This window comes from Ovis canadensis, chromosome 3 (genome assembly GCF_042477335.2).
Source record: "Ovis canadensis isolate MfBH-ARS-UI-01 breed Bighorn chromosome 3, ARS-UI_OviCan_v2, whole genome shotgun sequence".
Lineage (NCBI taxonomy): Eukaryota > Metazoa > Chordata > Mammalia > Artiodactyla > Bovidae > Ovis > Ovis canadensis.
Genome location: NC_091247.1, coordinates 97,709,648 through 97,724,127, shown reverse-complemented (window position 1 = coordinate 97,724,127; position 14,480 = coordinate 97,709,648). Strand labels below are relative to the sequence as shown.

Genomic DNA, 14,480 nt, shown 5'->3' with positions numbered 1-14,480 from the left:
AAATCCTGCAATGAATATGCCCTTTGTGCTGAAACAAATTACATTTCTGAGAACAGCACCGTCCTGGGTCCTAGGAATATTGGAGGAGCAGTACAGCTTCAAGAGGGCAAGGGGAGAAGGGGGCAACAGAGGATGAGATGGTTGGATGGCATCACTGACTCAATGGACATGAGTTTGAGTGAGCTCCAGGAGATTGTGAAGGACAGGGAAGCCTGGTGTGCTGAAGTTCATGGGCTTGCAAAGAGGTGGACACGACTGAGCAGCTGAACAACCACAGCATGGTTTAAATGCTGAATCGCAGGATCAGATGCCCCTCCTTCAAATTCAGACAGCAGGAGTGTGAGTCTCTGATGTGGGAGAAAGAGGAGAATGAGAAGGATTTTCTACTGTACTTCCCAGAGGTCTGTGCAGTTGACAGCTGTACCATGAAAGATTCTGAAGGGTTCATTTTGTTTTGTTTTTATGGGGCAACTTTATTTGCACCATTGTTTCAGAGAATCCTGCGACTTTTAGGTGCAAGCCTACCTGAAGAGCATAAGTAGCCAACAGGATTGACTGTGACTATCAGGAAAAATACTGGCAAATCGTCTACGGGGACACAACACATTCAGTATTACGGTTCGAGCTGCTTCCTCCTTGCACGTTTGATAATCATCATGTCAAAAGTTACAAGACACATTATTGAAGGACTACAGTGTGGCTGAAGACTGTCTGGGACAGTGAAGCCAAGTAAGTCCACATCTGGCCTATTTAATATACATCATCTAAATGAATGATTCATATTTGAAAATGTCTCTGATAGGGATTCCCTGTGACTTCATGTACAAAATCATAACTTTCAAATTTTCCAAACCTAGATTGTCCCCGTTCTGTAGCTGTTGGTGAAATCTGCCAGCAATATTTCATCTCTTTTCCTCTTTTCTTCCTCTACCTGTAAACACACATATGCACATATACATACATATATGTGTGTATATACACACACATACATTCACACATATTCACACATGCACATGTACATGCATGCACATATATGTACACACGCACCCACATGTGCAGGCATACGTGCATGCACACATACGTGCATGCTTACGTGCACGTGTGTTACGTGCCTGTGTGCACATGTGCATATGTGTGGACATGCACGTATATATGTGCACATATACACACACAACCGAAAACACTGTCTCCAGCAACATGCTGTTGAGTGACAGGACTACTCTCCCTTCCCCACCCCATTTCTCTCTTTATATCACAGATAAGGACCTAGCCCTCGGACAGCTCAGGAGAAACGGTGAGGGAATCTACTTCTGGAGGACTCCAGCCCAGGAGTCCAAGAACAAAACTATCCTGAGAGTCTTCCAACTCTTCTTTAAATAATCATCACTCTCCCTAAAAAAAGTCAGCCTTTTTTCCAGTGAATAGCAGATGAATAAATATTGCTGAATAGTGAAGAAAAGAAAGAAGAGAGAGAGGGAGGGAAGGAGGAAGAGACAAACTAACTGAAGAACGGAACACGCCTGAAACCGTGGCCAGAAGTATGACATACAGAAGCACACAGCCTGGGAAGCAGTGCTTAAAACCAGCAAACAGCTTCTGGCACTTCGACTTGCTTCAGTTCAGTTCAGTTCAGTCAGTCGTGTCCGACTCTTTGCAACCCAGACTGCAGCACGCCAGGCCTCCCTGTCCATCACCAACTCCCAGAGTTCACTCAAACTCACGTCCATCGAGTCCGTGATGCCATCCAGCCATCTCATCCTCAGTCGTCCCTTCTCTTCCTGCCCCCAATCCCTCCCAGCATCAGAGTCTTTTCCAATGAGTCAACTCTTCCCATGAGGTGGCCAAGGTATTGGAGTTTCAGCTTTAGCATCAGTCCCTCCAAAGAACACCCAGGGCTGATCTCCTTCAGAATGGACTGGTTGGATCTCCTTGCAGTCCAAGGGACTCTCAAGAGTCGTCTCCAACACCACAGTTCAAAAGCATCAATTCTTCGGCGCTCAGCTTTCTTCACAGTCCAACTCTCACATCCATACATGACCACTGGAAAAACCATAGTCCTGACTAGACAGACCTTTGTTGGCAAAGTAATGTCTCTGCTTTATAATATGCTGTCTAGGTTGGTCATAACTTTCCTTCCAAGGAGTAAGCTTCAGTTCAGTTCAGTTCAGTTGCTCAGTCGTGTCCAACTCTTTGCGACCCCATGAATCGCAGCACGCCAGGCCTCCCTGTCCATCACCAACTCCCAGAGTTCACTCAGACTCACGTCCATCGAGTCCGTGATGCCATCCAGCCATCTCATCCTGGGTCGTCCCTTCTCTTCCTGCCCCCAGTCCCTCCCAGCATCAGAGTCTTTTCCAATGAGTCAACTCTTCCCATGAGGTGGCCAAAGTATTGGAGTTTCAGCTTTAGCATCATTCTTTCCAAAGAAATCCCAGGGCTGATCTCCTTCAGAATGGACTGGTTGGATCTCCTTGCAGTCCAAGGGACGCTCAAGAGTCGTCTCCAACACCACAGTTCAAAAGCATCAATTCTTCGGCGCCCAGCTTTCTTCACAGTCCAACTCTCACATCCATACATGACTACTGGAAAAACCATAGCCCTGACTAGATGGACCTTTGTTGGCAAAGTAATGTCTCTGCTTTTGAATACGCTGTCTAGGTTGATCATAACTTTCCTTCCAAGGAGTGAGCTTACTAGATCTTAAATAAACTGATTCTCATTTCTTCACATGGCAAATAGAGATAACACTTATTCACTGCTTTTATACATAATATCTTATGACTGAGAAAACATTTGACCCTTTACTCTATGAGTTCTCCATTTGAGTCACCCAACCACCCACTGGTGGCTCAGGGGCCCATCTTTTGGCCTGGCAGCAGAAGTCCACATGATGACCCTAGGTGTTTGGGGTTTTTTTTGAATTGAAGGTGATCATAGGTCTTGATGGACTTCCTTGGTGGCTCAGACTGTAAAGAATCCAGCTGCAATGTGGCAGATCTGAGTTCAATCCCTGGGTTGGGAAGATCCCCTAGAGGAGGGCATGGCAACCCACTCCAGTATTCTTGCCTGGAGAATCCCCATGGACAGAGTGGCCTGGAGGGCTACAGTCCATGGGGTCACAAAGACTCAGACATGACTGAGCAACTAAGCACAGCATAGCACATAGGTCTTGATGGAGGAGAAAACGGCAACCCACTCCAGTATTCTTGCCTGGAGAATCCCACAGACAGAGGAGCCTGGCAGGCTACAGTCCATGGGGTCACAAAGACTCAGACATGACAGAGCAACTAACGCGTGCGCACACAGGCCCTGAAGCAGCTAATAAAGGTGCACTCTAAGTCTTTAACACCTCGTCCTCCAGGCAGCAGACAAAGGAAGAGCCCAGCCACGATGTACTACCTGCCCCCAAGACGATTGCGGCAGAACCTTTTCTCAAACCATGACTTCTTGCACTGCCTCCTTCTCACTTCCTGCTACCGAGGCACCTGTACTGATCACCCAGGACAAAAGCACATCACCAAAGGTCCTCAGCATCCACCAAAGGAAGACCACTATTCACATTCCTATAAACACATTTCTCAACCTGAAGCAGACTTTCAGCAGATGCTCAGTGAATCAGATGGACTTCCAGAGTCAGCAAACTTTTTCTACAAAGAACCAGATAGCAGATCTTTGAGGTTTTGTAGACAATGCGGTCTTTGTCAACACGGCTCCACGTTGTGTCCAAAAGCAGCTGTAGACAACACATCCACAAATGGCTGTAGCCCTGGTGATCCCATGAATCTTAAGCTACAAAAGGAGGCAACAGGGACTCCCACGGTGGTCCAGTGGCTAAGAATCTGCCTGCCGTTGCAGGCGGTCCCTGGTCCAGGAACTAAGATCCCACATGCCATGGAGCAACTAAGCCCATGTGCCCTGACTTATGAGCTCGCCATCTAGAGTCTTTGAGCTGCAACGACTGAGGCTATGCACCACAGCTACTGAAGCCCGCACGCCACAGAGCCCACGCTCTGAGAAGCCCATGCCCCACAAACAGAGAGTAGCCCCTGCTCCCCGCAACCAGAGGAAAGCCTGTGTGGCGACAAAGACCCAGTGCAGCCAAAAATAAAGTAATAAATAATCTTTTTTAAAGAAGAGACAACAGGTCAGAGGTAGCCTGTGGGCCTTTGCCAAAACCCCAGGACTTACATCAACTTTGGGGAAAGTGTTGATGTCAAAAACATCATTTTAAGTCTTCCTTTTAGAGGCTGGGTCCTGCCAGCTCTGAACAGTACATCCAGGCACTTCTGTCCCTCTTCCCATAATCCTCTTGTGAACACCCACTGGCTTCAGAGACATGGGACTTTCACCCTTCACACGCAGTTATTCTGGAAGACAAAACAGGGGCAGAAATTAAAACCAGAGCCCAGGTCTTTGTACCCTACCCAGCATATCAAGTGCCCCTCTTCAAATTGTCCTGGGCGAGCTGTGTACCTAACGAAGAAAATAGAACTATTCTTTCAGTTAATCGCCTTTTAGCAAGGGGGTGGTGGGGTGTTGGGGAGGGGGCAAATTTACTAAAGGCTCTTCTAAAATGCCAGCTGAAAAGGGAAAATGCTCCTTGGCACTAGGGAATCTTTTTCATGTGAAGTTACACGATCACTTCTCATTCTGTCTCTTAAGCACCGCATGGCACCCATCCATGTATTAGGCTAATAACTGCACGAATCTAGTTAAAAAGAAGCAAGCAATTATTTTAATTAGAGGAGAACAAAAATAACACTCCTGGATTCTGGTTTAAGGGACAAGAAGGAAGTCGTCGGGGTTCAAAAAGATCCCACAAAATATTTTTGTGAAAGGAAAAATAATTAAGGCCAAATTTAGAATGGACTGGCAATACGTGGGCCAAATAAAATGAATGGCACTACTGTGCAGCTAAAACCCATTCATAGAGACGAGCCCCAGAAAGTCCATTTCTGTGATACCATTTGGAGGGTGTCGCCAATTTCACAAAGTGAAAGTACATGTCTAGTGGAGACTTCAGCAATCCTTGCAAACCTCTTACACAATCTCTTACAGAGTTTCTGTGTACACGCTTTTATTAATAAGAGAAAAGGGGAAGTATCTCGGTCAGATGCCTTTTAAGCAGGATTTTTTTTTTTTCATTAAAATTCTTAGAGTAAATGGTTTGAATTTGTTACTCTGGAAAAATCTGCATAGGAAATCCTTGCTGCTAATCCATTCTACAGAAAGCGGATGCCATCGGAAGAGAGTTTTCACTATTTAAGTCGAATTTAGTCAAAGAGGAAGAGATTGTATCAGCGGATTTTCCATCGCCTGGGCCTTCTTGCCTCCCTTCTGGGCACGGCACTTGGGCCATCCTAGTCCATCTCAGGCTTCCAAAAAGATGAAATAAGGGAATTCCCTGGTGGGACAGGAGTTAAGAATCTGCTTTGCAATTCAAGGAACACGGGTTCCATGCTTGGTCAGGGAACTAAGATCCCACATGCCTTGGAGCAACTAAGTCCGTGCACTGCAATAGAAAGTTCATGTGCCTCAACAAAAGATTCTAGTAAGGTGGATGAACCTTGAGCTTATTATACAGAGTGAAGTCAGTCAGAGAAAAGCAGATATGGCATACTAACGGCACAGATATGGAACCTAGAAAGATAACTCAGCCTATTATACAGAGCAAGATATCAGACAGAGAAAAACAAATAGTGTATACGAGCACATATATACGTAATTTGGAAAGATAGTACTGATGAACCCATTTTCAGGGCAGCAAGGGAGACACAGACATAGAGAAAAGACGTGTGGACACAGTGGGGAAGGAGAGGGTGGGACAACCTGGGAGAGCAGCCCTGACATATACACACAGCCATGTGTAAAACGCACAGCCAGTGGGACACTGCTGTACAGCGCAGGGAACTCAGGCTGGCACTCTGAGATGACCTAGAGGAGCGGGATAGGGGGAGGTAACGGGAAGGCTTTAGAGGGAGGGGAGGTGTGTATAACTACGGCTGATTCATATCCATATACAACAGAAGCCACCGCAATAATGTAAAGCAATTATCCTCCAGTTAAAAATAAATACATTTTTAGAAAGATCCCATATGATGCAAGGAAGATCCTGAGTGCCGCAACCAGGACCCAAGACAGCCAAATAAATAAATGAATAAAGTTCCCTGGTGGCTCAGATGGTAAAGCGTCTGTCTACAATGCAGGAGACCTGGGTTCGATCCCTGGGTCAGGAAGATCCACTGGAGAAGGAAATGGCAAACCACTCCAGTACTATTGCCTGGAAAATCCCATGGACTGATGAGCCTGAATAAGTTCCAGTCCATGGGGTCGCAAAGAGTCAGACACAACTGAGCGACTTCACTTGTAACTTGACTTGTAAAGTTGAAATGCAATGCAAACCAGTCCCCTAGTCAGTCTTGTCCCTTCTGTTTGAATTTATACATGTTTACTGAACACCTGCTCTCCACCAGGCTGAGCCCTGGACCCTGCCTGCAAAGAGCTCACCACCTCATCACAGATGAGGCCCCAGCCAAGAGACCACACAGCCCCAGCTGGGAGGGCTCAAGGGTTCTGGTCTGAGCTAATGGTTAAACAGTGGGTTGTGCAGGAGGAAGCCATGGACAGCCCATGCCTGGTGGGAAGAGCAGCACACACAAAGGTTGGTGCAAAAGGGCCCCACGTGCACACTGAGAACTAAGGGCGGCTGGAGATGCTACAGGGGAGGGGGCAGGCTGGGGAGGATGCAGAGCCCGGCCAGAGGGGCTCCGGGTGCATGTTCATAAGCCTGCACTCCACCTTGCAAAGCCACCAAGGAGCTCTCTACGAGGGCTGAGGCGGCCAGCTTTCCATGCTGCTTTTTGGCTGTGCTGACTCTTCACTGCTGCCCCGTCTTTTTTCTCTAGGTGTGATGAGCAGAGGCTACCCCTCAGCTGCAGGGTTGGGCTCTCATTGCAGTGGCCTCTCTTGTTGGGGGCACGGGCTCTGGAGCACAGGCTCAATGACTGTGGCGCATGGACTTAGTTGCTCCGCGGCACGTGGGATCTTCCTGGACCAGGGATTGAATCCATGTCTTCTGCTTCGGCAGGTGTATTCTTTACCACTGAGCCACCAGGGAAGACCCACCAGCTTTCCATTTTGGAGTGAGCACTTGGCTGTCTGAGAAGAAGATGAAACGAAGACTGGGTGTACCAGCAATGCCATAGCCCAGAGGACCACAGCAAGCAGGTGTGGAGAGATGGGTGAGCTATGAGATGCACAGTACTGAAGCAGATTAATAAGAACAGGTCTGTGGAGCAGTGATCGGAGGGTCAAAAGGAGGAGATGAAATTGGTTTTGAAGATTCTCACTGGGATCTGGTGTTTATCTGAATGCTTGCCCTATGTCCAGAAAGTTGTTATCTCACAGGTTCCTCCTCAAATCCAAGATGGACCTTGACAATGGGCCCAGGATTGAGACACAGTGACAAAGGTCAGCCTTGAGCACGTACGCTTACTGCCAAGTGCCATGTGAGAGCTCCTAGAAAACAGTCTAACTCCTACTGACCTTCCCACGGGCTTCCCAGATGGCTCATCAGTCAAGAATCCGCCTGTAATGCAGGAGACACAGGAGATAGGTTGGGACGATCCCCTGGAGGAGGGCATGACAACCCAGTCCAGTACACTTGCCTGGGAAATCCCATGGACAGAGAAGCCTTTTGGGCTACAGTCCATGGTGTCCCAAAGAGTTGGACAAGACTGAACGTGCACGCAGATGCAAAACTCACACGAAGCCAGTTTTCTGCCTAAAGTCTAATTCAACATATACAGAAGCCTGGGATGAAATGTAATTGTGATGAATACTTACCGGGATGGTTGGTATGATGGGTTAACTTGATGGGGCTAAAGGAGGCCCAGAGAGCTGGTGAAACATATTCCGGGGTGTGTCTGTTGAGGGTGTTTCTGGAGGAGACTGTCCTTCGAATGGATGAGTGGGGTTAAAAGGAGCACCCTCAACGTTGCAGGGAGAAGCATTCCATCCACAGAACGTCTGTACAAAACATAAAGACAGAGGAAGGGTGAGTTTTCTCTCTGCTTCACCTGGGACACCCATCCTCTCCTGCCCTTGGACGTGGGAGCTCCCAGTGCTCAGGCCTTCAGAATCCAACCAGGCATGTGCTCATGTTGTCACTTCAGTAGCATCCACCTCTTTGCAACCCTACGTATAGCACAAGTGTGTTCCATTATCTTGTAATAACTTGTAATGGAGTATATTCTATAAAAATACGGAATCACTGTGCTGTATACCTGAAACCTATATAATACTGCAAATCAACTCCACTTCAATTTAAAAAGAATCCAACCAGGACTTATACCGCTGCCCACCCCCCAGCCCTCAATCCCCCAATAGTCAGGCCTTCAGGTTTGGACAGGGTTACACCATTAGCTTTCCTGGTTCCCAGTTTGCTGACAGCAGATCGAGTGACTTCTTGGCCTCTGTAACTGTGCTAGCCAGTTCCTATAGTAGGTCTGCTCTTACATGTATATACATATATCTGCATATATTCAATTGGTAGGTTTCTCTGGAGAAACCTGAGCAGCATCCTCAGGACAGGTGCTAGTTGCTCAGTCATGTCTGAATCTTTGTGACCCCGTGGACTGTATCCTGCCAGACTCCTCTGTCCATGGGATTCTCCAGGCAAGAGTACTGGAGTGGGTAGCCATTTCCTTCTGCAGGAGATCTTCCTGACCCAGGATTGATGCTAGAACAAACTACATATAATCACTATATTAGATTAGGAGGAAATGGAAACCCACTCCAGCATTCTTGCCTGGGAAATCCCATGGACAGAGGAGTCTGGTGGGCTACAGTCCATGGTGTTGTAGAGAGTCAGCCATAAATGAGCACGCACACATGCATTCATGTTTTAAGTTTTTAGAGAATGTAATGAGAACACTTCTCAGTTTGTTTTATGAGCCAGCTAAATCATGATAACATACCTGGCAGGGATATTACACTTTAAAAAAATTACAGGTAAATTTCTTTTATACATATTGTAAAATTATCAAAACATGTGGTAATACATAAAATAAATATCATAACAAAATTCAATTTAGTCCAGAAATGCAAAGCTGGTTTGACGTTCAAAAACTTCTTGCACAGTTCATCACATTAACAAAATGGGGAAAATCATATGATCAGCCTATAAACAAGTGAGCACTTAATTTATGGCAAAAATATTTCAGAGTACTAGAGAAAGGAAGTTCTTTCCATCAATGGTGCAAGGTAAGCGGATATGATGGAGGAATAAACAGACGTGATCCCAACATCACACCATATATGAAAGGCAACACCATGTAGATTACAGATCTAAACAAGAAAGGTGAAATTATTGATATAAGGTTTCCAGAAGATAATACGAAAGAATATTTTCATGACCATCAGGAAAGCAAAGCTTTCTTAAATAGAATATAGGAAGCATTCACTATAAAGGAAAATATTGGTAAGTTAAAGTACAATAAAATTAAAATCTTCTACTCATCCAAAGACACCAGAAAGTGAGTGAAAAGTCAAGCTCAGGGTAGTATAAGATATTTTCAATATATATAAACAAAAAAAGGATCATATTCACAATATAAGTATCTCAGTAAGATACTTATAAATCTGAAAGAAAAGATGAACAATACATCAGGAAAATCAGCAGGACATTTGCAAAAACCCATTCTCAAGATACCCAAATAGCCAGGGTACCTGAAAAGATGTTCAACTTATTGGTAAATCTGATAAATCAAATTAAAACCACAATGAAATTCAACTAGATACCACCAGAAAGCCCAAAATCAAAAAGACTAAGAATCAGATACGAACAAGGCAGCAGGGCCGCATAACTCTCCCACTTGCCGGTGGGAGTAGAAGCTGACAAAATTCTTTACTCTACACACTCAACAACAGAAGTGCATGCGCACACCCACCAAAGACACCCACAAGGAAGCCCACAGCAGCCCTCTCGGATTAGCCTAGAACTGAAGCAACCCATTGACCAGGAGTAAAATGATGGGTAAACTCTGCTTTGTAACTGTTAGAATGGAAGGAAACACAACAGGGAAGAAATACTATAATTATACTCAACAACATAGATACAGCTCACAAACTTCATGTTGAAAGGATGAAGCCAGACACAAAAGAACAGATACCATATGATTCCATTTATAGAGCGTTACTCAAGAAAAGAGAAAAAACAATCTATGGGATTAGATATTAGGATGGTGGCTATTTCTGAGGAGGAAGAAGGGACACTATCACCGGGGCCATCGGGGACAACGGCTAGGTTCTTCTTCTTACCTGGGGGTGTTACTGGGATGCATTCCCACCAGGATAATCCATGGAGTCACATATTTCTGCTTTTTGCAGCTTCCATATGTGAAACCTCAATAAAGAATCCCCAAAATTTTCAAGTGTTGATTTCTTCAGCACATGGAGGGACTAACACAGAAAATAGTGTAAAAGATCTTTTTTAAAGCCAATCTTTGGACTTTCTTGGTGGTGATCCAATGGCTAAGACTTCATGCCCCCAACGCAGGGGACCTGCATTTGACCCCTGGTCAGGGAACCCATGGATCCCACACGCCAAGAGTTCCCACATGCTAAGAGTTTGCATGATACAACTAAAAATCTCACATGGCCCAGTGAAGATCGAAGATCCTGAGGGCCACAACTTAGACCCGGCACAGCCAAATAAATAAATAAATATTTTTTAAAAAAATAGTAGTCTGCCATTACCTGGGTTCAATGTGCCCTCCTGATGTTAGTTCCAGAGTAGAAAGTGGAAAGGACCATACATACACACCTATGAAATATAGGTCAGTTGGATTGGGAAAACTGAATGCCTTTCCCTGAGCAACCATGAATAAAACTGGGACCCTCTGCAGCTGAGCAAAGAGGTGAGGAATGTATGAGGAAAAAAAAGAAACATGAAAGAGCCGTTGTATGAAATTATGTCAACAATGAAGGACCTGGAGAAGACTCTTGTATTTACAGTCTTATTATGTAAAGCGGGATTAAAAGGTAACAAATTGAGGCTGTCTAGGAGGAAATACTTTTTTACAAAATGGATAATTAACCTCTAGCCAATGGTTTAGTAAAATCCAACTTCTCCCTTAAAAAAAAAAAAAGATTAGCTATTTATAGCAGCCGAAACAGCATCCACAGTTACGCTGACTGCTATTATATTACAAAGACGCCTCTGCTTCCAGGCAAAAAAAAAAAAAAAAAAAAAATTGATAGCCAGCTGGGGTCAGGAAGGAAATTTTCCCTTTGGTGTGGGATTTCACAGCTCTGTTATCTAGTAGTGAACCATCCAGGCACTGCCTGGCGTTTGCACCTCCATTTGGACACCTGGCTCTTCCATCCAGGGTGCTGCACTCAAACAAGCCATTGTTTTCCTCCTGGATGGCACACCTGTAGCCTTGTATTTAGGCAACACCTTGCATTTCCAAAAGGTAAACATGAGGAATATAATCAAAATTGGTCCTAACACTACTGTTTTTACATCAACAGTCTATAAATATATGGGAGAACTCAATATACGTGTGAAATAAACAGAGCAGGTATGCCTACACGGAGGTAATTCAAAAGACGGCTCTGTAATTTAGCAGCCTGGATCTCAATTGTTGTATTTTTTGGCATGAAAAACACAGATATTATTCATCAAAGTGATTGTCCTGCGCACTTGTATACCTTATATAATTTATTTTTTCGGGGCTTTTTACTTCAAAGAAATCACTCGCTAATGACATTTCAGACTTTAGAAATTTTTCTGATAGCACACTGCTATTCCCTCAGGGGCAGAATTGTGAATAAGTGGATTTTTTAAAGATCATTAACAGATATTACAAACCAATTCAAACGGAGCGTTTTCCTTGCAAATTACCTTTAACTTTTAAAGCCATTGGAAAAAAAGAAAAAGGAAAAAAGACAGTGAGTGATTTAATTTACTTAGCCTGTCTACAAATCACAGCTTTTGCACTCTATCGGCGATCGCATTTTTCAACCAAAAAACATCTCTAACTATCTCTAATAGAGATATTTTTCTAAATGATCACACTCAATGAGTGATATTTCAAAAGATAGTGATGTTTAGTTTTTGTTTTTTTTTTTTTTTGTTTCTTTTTTTATCACTGAGCAAGTTGCCCTGGAATTGAGAATGTTTATTTTATTGATATGCTTGAAGCCAAACCAGTCAACCCTGCACTGCCTGTATCTATTGCTTAATTAAAACTCTCAGGTAATTAGCAGGTTTATCATTTCTGAGCAAATGGATGGAGACGCTTTGGTGGTAGATTGAGGAGTTTTTGAGGTAAGGAGGGGCTCTTTTATTTAATGATCAAACCGTTGTTTCCTGGCTAAAGAGCTAATATTTGGGGTGAGAAGCACCTTTATTCCCCACGTACATCAGGCCTAGATTCCTATTTGCAACAGCACCCCGTTGTGTATGTTTTCTATTCAAAGAGCCCCTGTGGACTTCAAAGTGAGTTGCCTGCGAGGCTGGGCTACATGGGAGTCCTGAACGGGGTCGGATCAGGCCCAGAGCCGGGAGAAACCATGCCAAGACCAGCGCGTGCTAGAGCCCCCAAACCATGTCATAAAATTAAAGGGTGTCCCCTGCCTAGGCCACCCCACAGTGCACGTGGGAAATGTCCCCAGGCTTGCCAAGCGCTGCCCTGGCTTCTCAGGCTACTGCTTATAAATATTGGATGAGTGGCACTCCATTTGTAAGGAACTATGTTAATAGGAATATTCTTTGAAATCGGAGTCCAACGTAGGCTTTAAAAGGGGTCATTGTTTGAAGGACTACAGGTTTCCCCTTTTTCCTTTTTAACATGCAAAGTCAACTTACCAAGAGTCAAACAAAAGGATCTGGTGTCCTTTTGGATGGTCCATCAACCAAAAATGGGTAGGATTCTACTCTGAAGGAAGTTCTATCTTTGGAAGCGTTTATTAAATTATTGAGGGTGTGTGTGCTTTAGTCACTCAGTCATGTCCCACTCTTTGCGACCCCATGGACTGTAATCTGCCAGGCTCTTCTGTCCATGGGATTCTCCAGGAAAGAATACTGGAGTGGGTTGCCATTTCCTCCTCCAGGGGATCTTCCTGACCTGGGCAGGGGCAAGGAGGAGGGTGGGGATTGAACCCCGGTCTCCTGCGTTACAGGTGGATTCTTTATCATCTGAGCAGCTAGGGAAGCCCTAAATTATTGAGAGGACTTCCCTTGTAGCTCAGTCGGTAAAGAATCTGCCTGCAGTGCAGGAGACCCAAGTTCAATCCCTGGGTTAGGAAGATCCCCTGGAGAAGGAAACGGCAACCCTCTCCAGTATCCTTGCCTGGAAAATCTCATGGACAGAGGAGCCTGGTGGGCTGCACTCCATGGGGTCACAAAGAGTCAGGCATGACTGATCGACTAACACTTACTTACTTACTTAAAGGAATAAAAACGCTAATATTTATTGAATGTCTCTTGCGTGCCAGATATTTTCATTCTCTTCTTTTCATCCTCACTAAAATATCATGCAGTAGAAGGTAAAGAATCCAAGAATCCGCCTGCAATGCAGGAGACCTGGGTTTGATCCCTAGGTTGGAAAGATGCCCTGGAGGAGGAAATGGCAACCCACTCCAGAACTGTTGCCTGGGAAATCCCATGGACAGAGGAGCCTGATGGGCTACAGTCCATGGGGTCTCAAGAGTCAGACACGACTGAGCATCTAACCAACCACCAGGAAAGTTCCCTGGAACAGAGATACACGTTCCTGGGCCTTCACACGGGGGTGTGGCCTCACCAAGCCTTTCATCTATATGGCAGGTGATGGTTTCTGAAAGTGCTTCACACAGTCCAGGTCATGGAGACAGTGTCTCATCAACCTTTCCTTCCACTTCAGGCCGGTTTCTCAACATCAGACTTTCTGTTCTCATCACTGTAAGCTTTGGTCTTTTAACGGAAATGAATCTAAATGGGAATGATTTTTCATGTAACTGGGGTCAAAACAAAAGTTTAAAGATAGAATAAAGTAAAACAGGATGATTTCCACTCATAGAACATCAATCTGTTTATTTTGCGCTCAGTCAACAGATCTCTATACCCACTGAGTTGAAGTGCTTCAGCGAGGTGTTAAGATGTTGGATTTCTGAGCACGCTTTACCTTGCCTTGACATTTAGGGTAAAATCAGACTTCTAAATCTGAAGCACAGGGAGGGTGAGATGAATTGGGAGATCAGGATTGACGTATATACACGATTGAGGGAATGCTCTGTGGTGCCTTAAGTGGGAAGGAAATATGAAAAAGAAGGTATGTCTGTATACATACAGCTGATTCACTTTGCTGTACAGCAGAAACTAACACAACATTGTAAAGCAACTATACTCTCATAAAAATTAATTTTAAAAAGATTTTTAAAAAAAAAAACCCATAAAGCACGTATGAGGGCAGATGTGCTCTGACACCTGTCAG

The 14,480-nt window shown here is 44.7% G+C and overlaps 1 long non-coding RNA gene across 3 annotated transcripts in view; it reads right to left on the bottom strand.

Moving 5' to 3' along the window:
* Positions 1 to 4,105: 4,105 nt before the first annotated feature.
* Positions 4,106 to 14,480, bottom strand: part of LOC138435659 (uncharacterized) — a 45,615-nt gene continuing 35,240 nt past the window's right edge. For all 3 annotated transcript variants that reach the window (XR_011255172.1, XR_011255170.1, XR_011255171.1), the window contains 2 exons: positions 7,846 to 8,028; positions 4,106 to 4,367 (listed from right to left, as the gene is read on the bottom strand). This is a non-coding gene — a long non-coding RNA (uncharacterized lncRNA). The remainder of the gene's footprint in view (positions 4,368 to 7,845; positions 8,029 to 14,480) is intronic.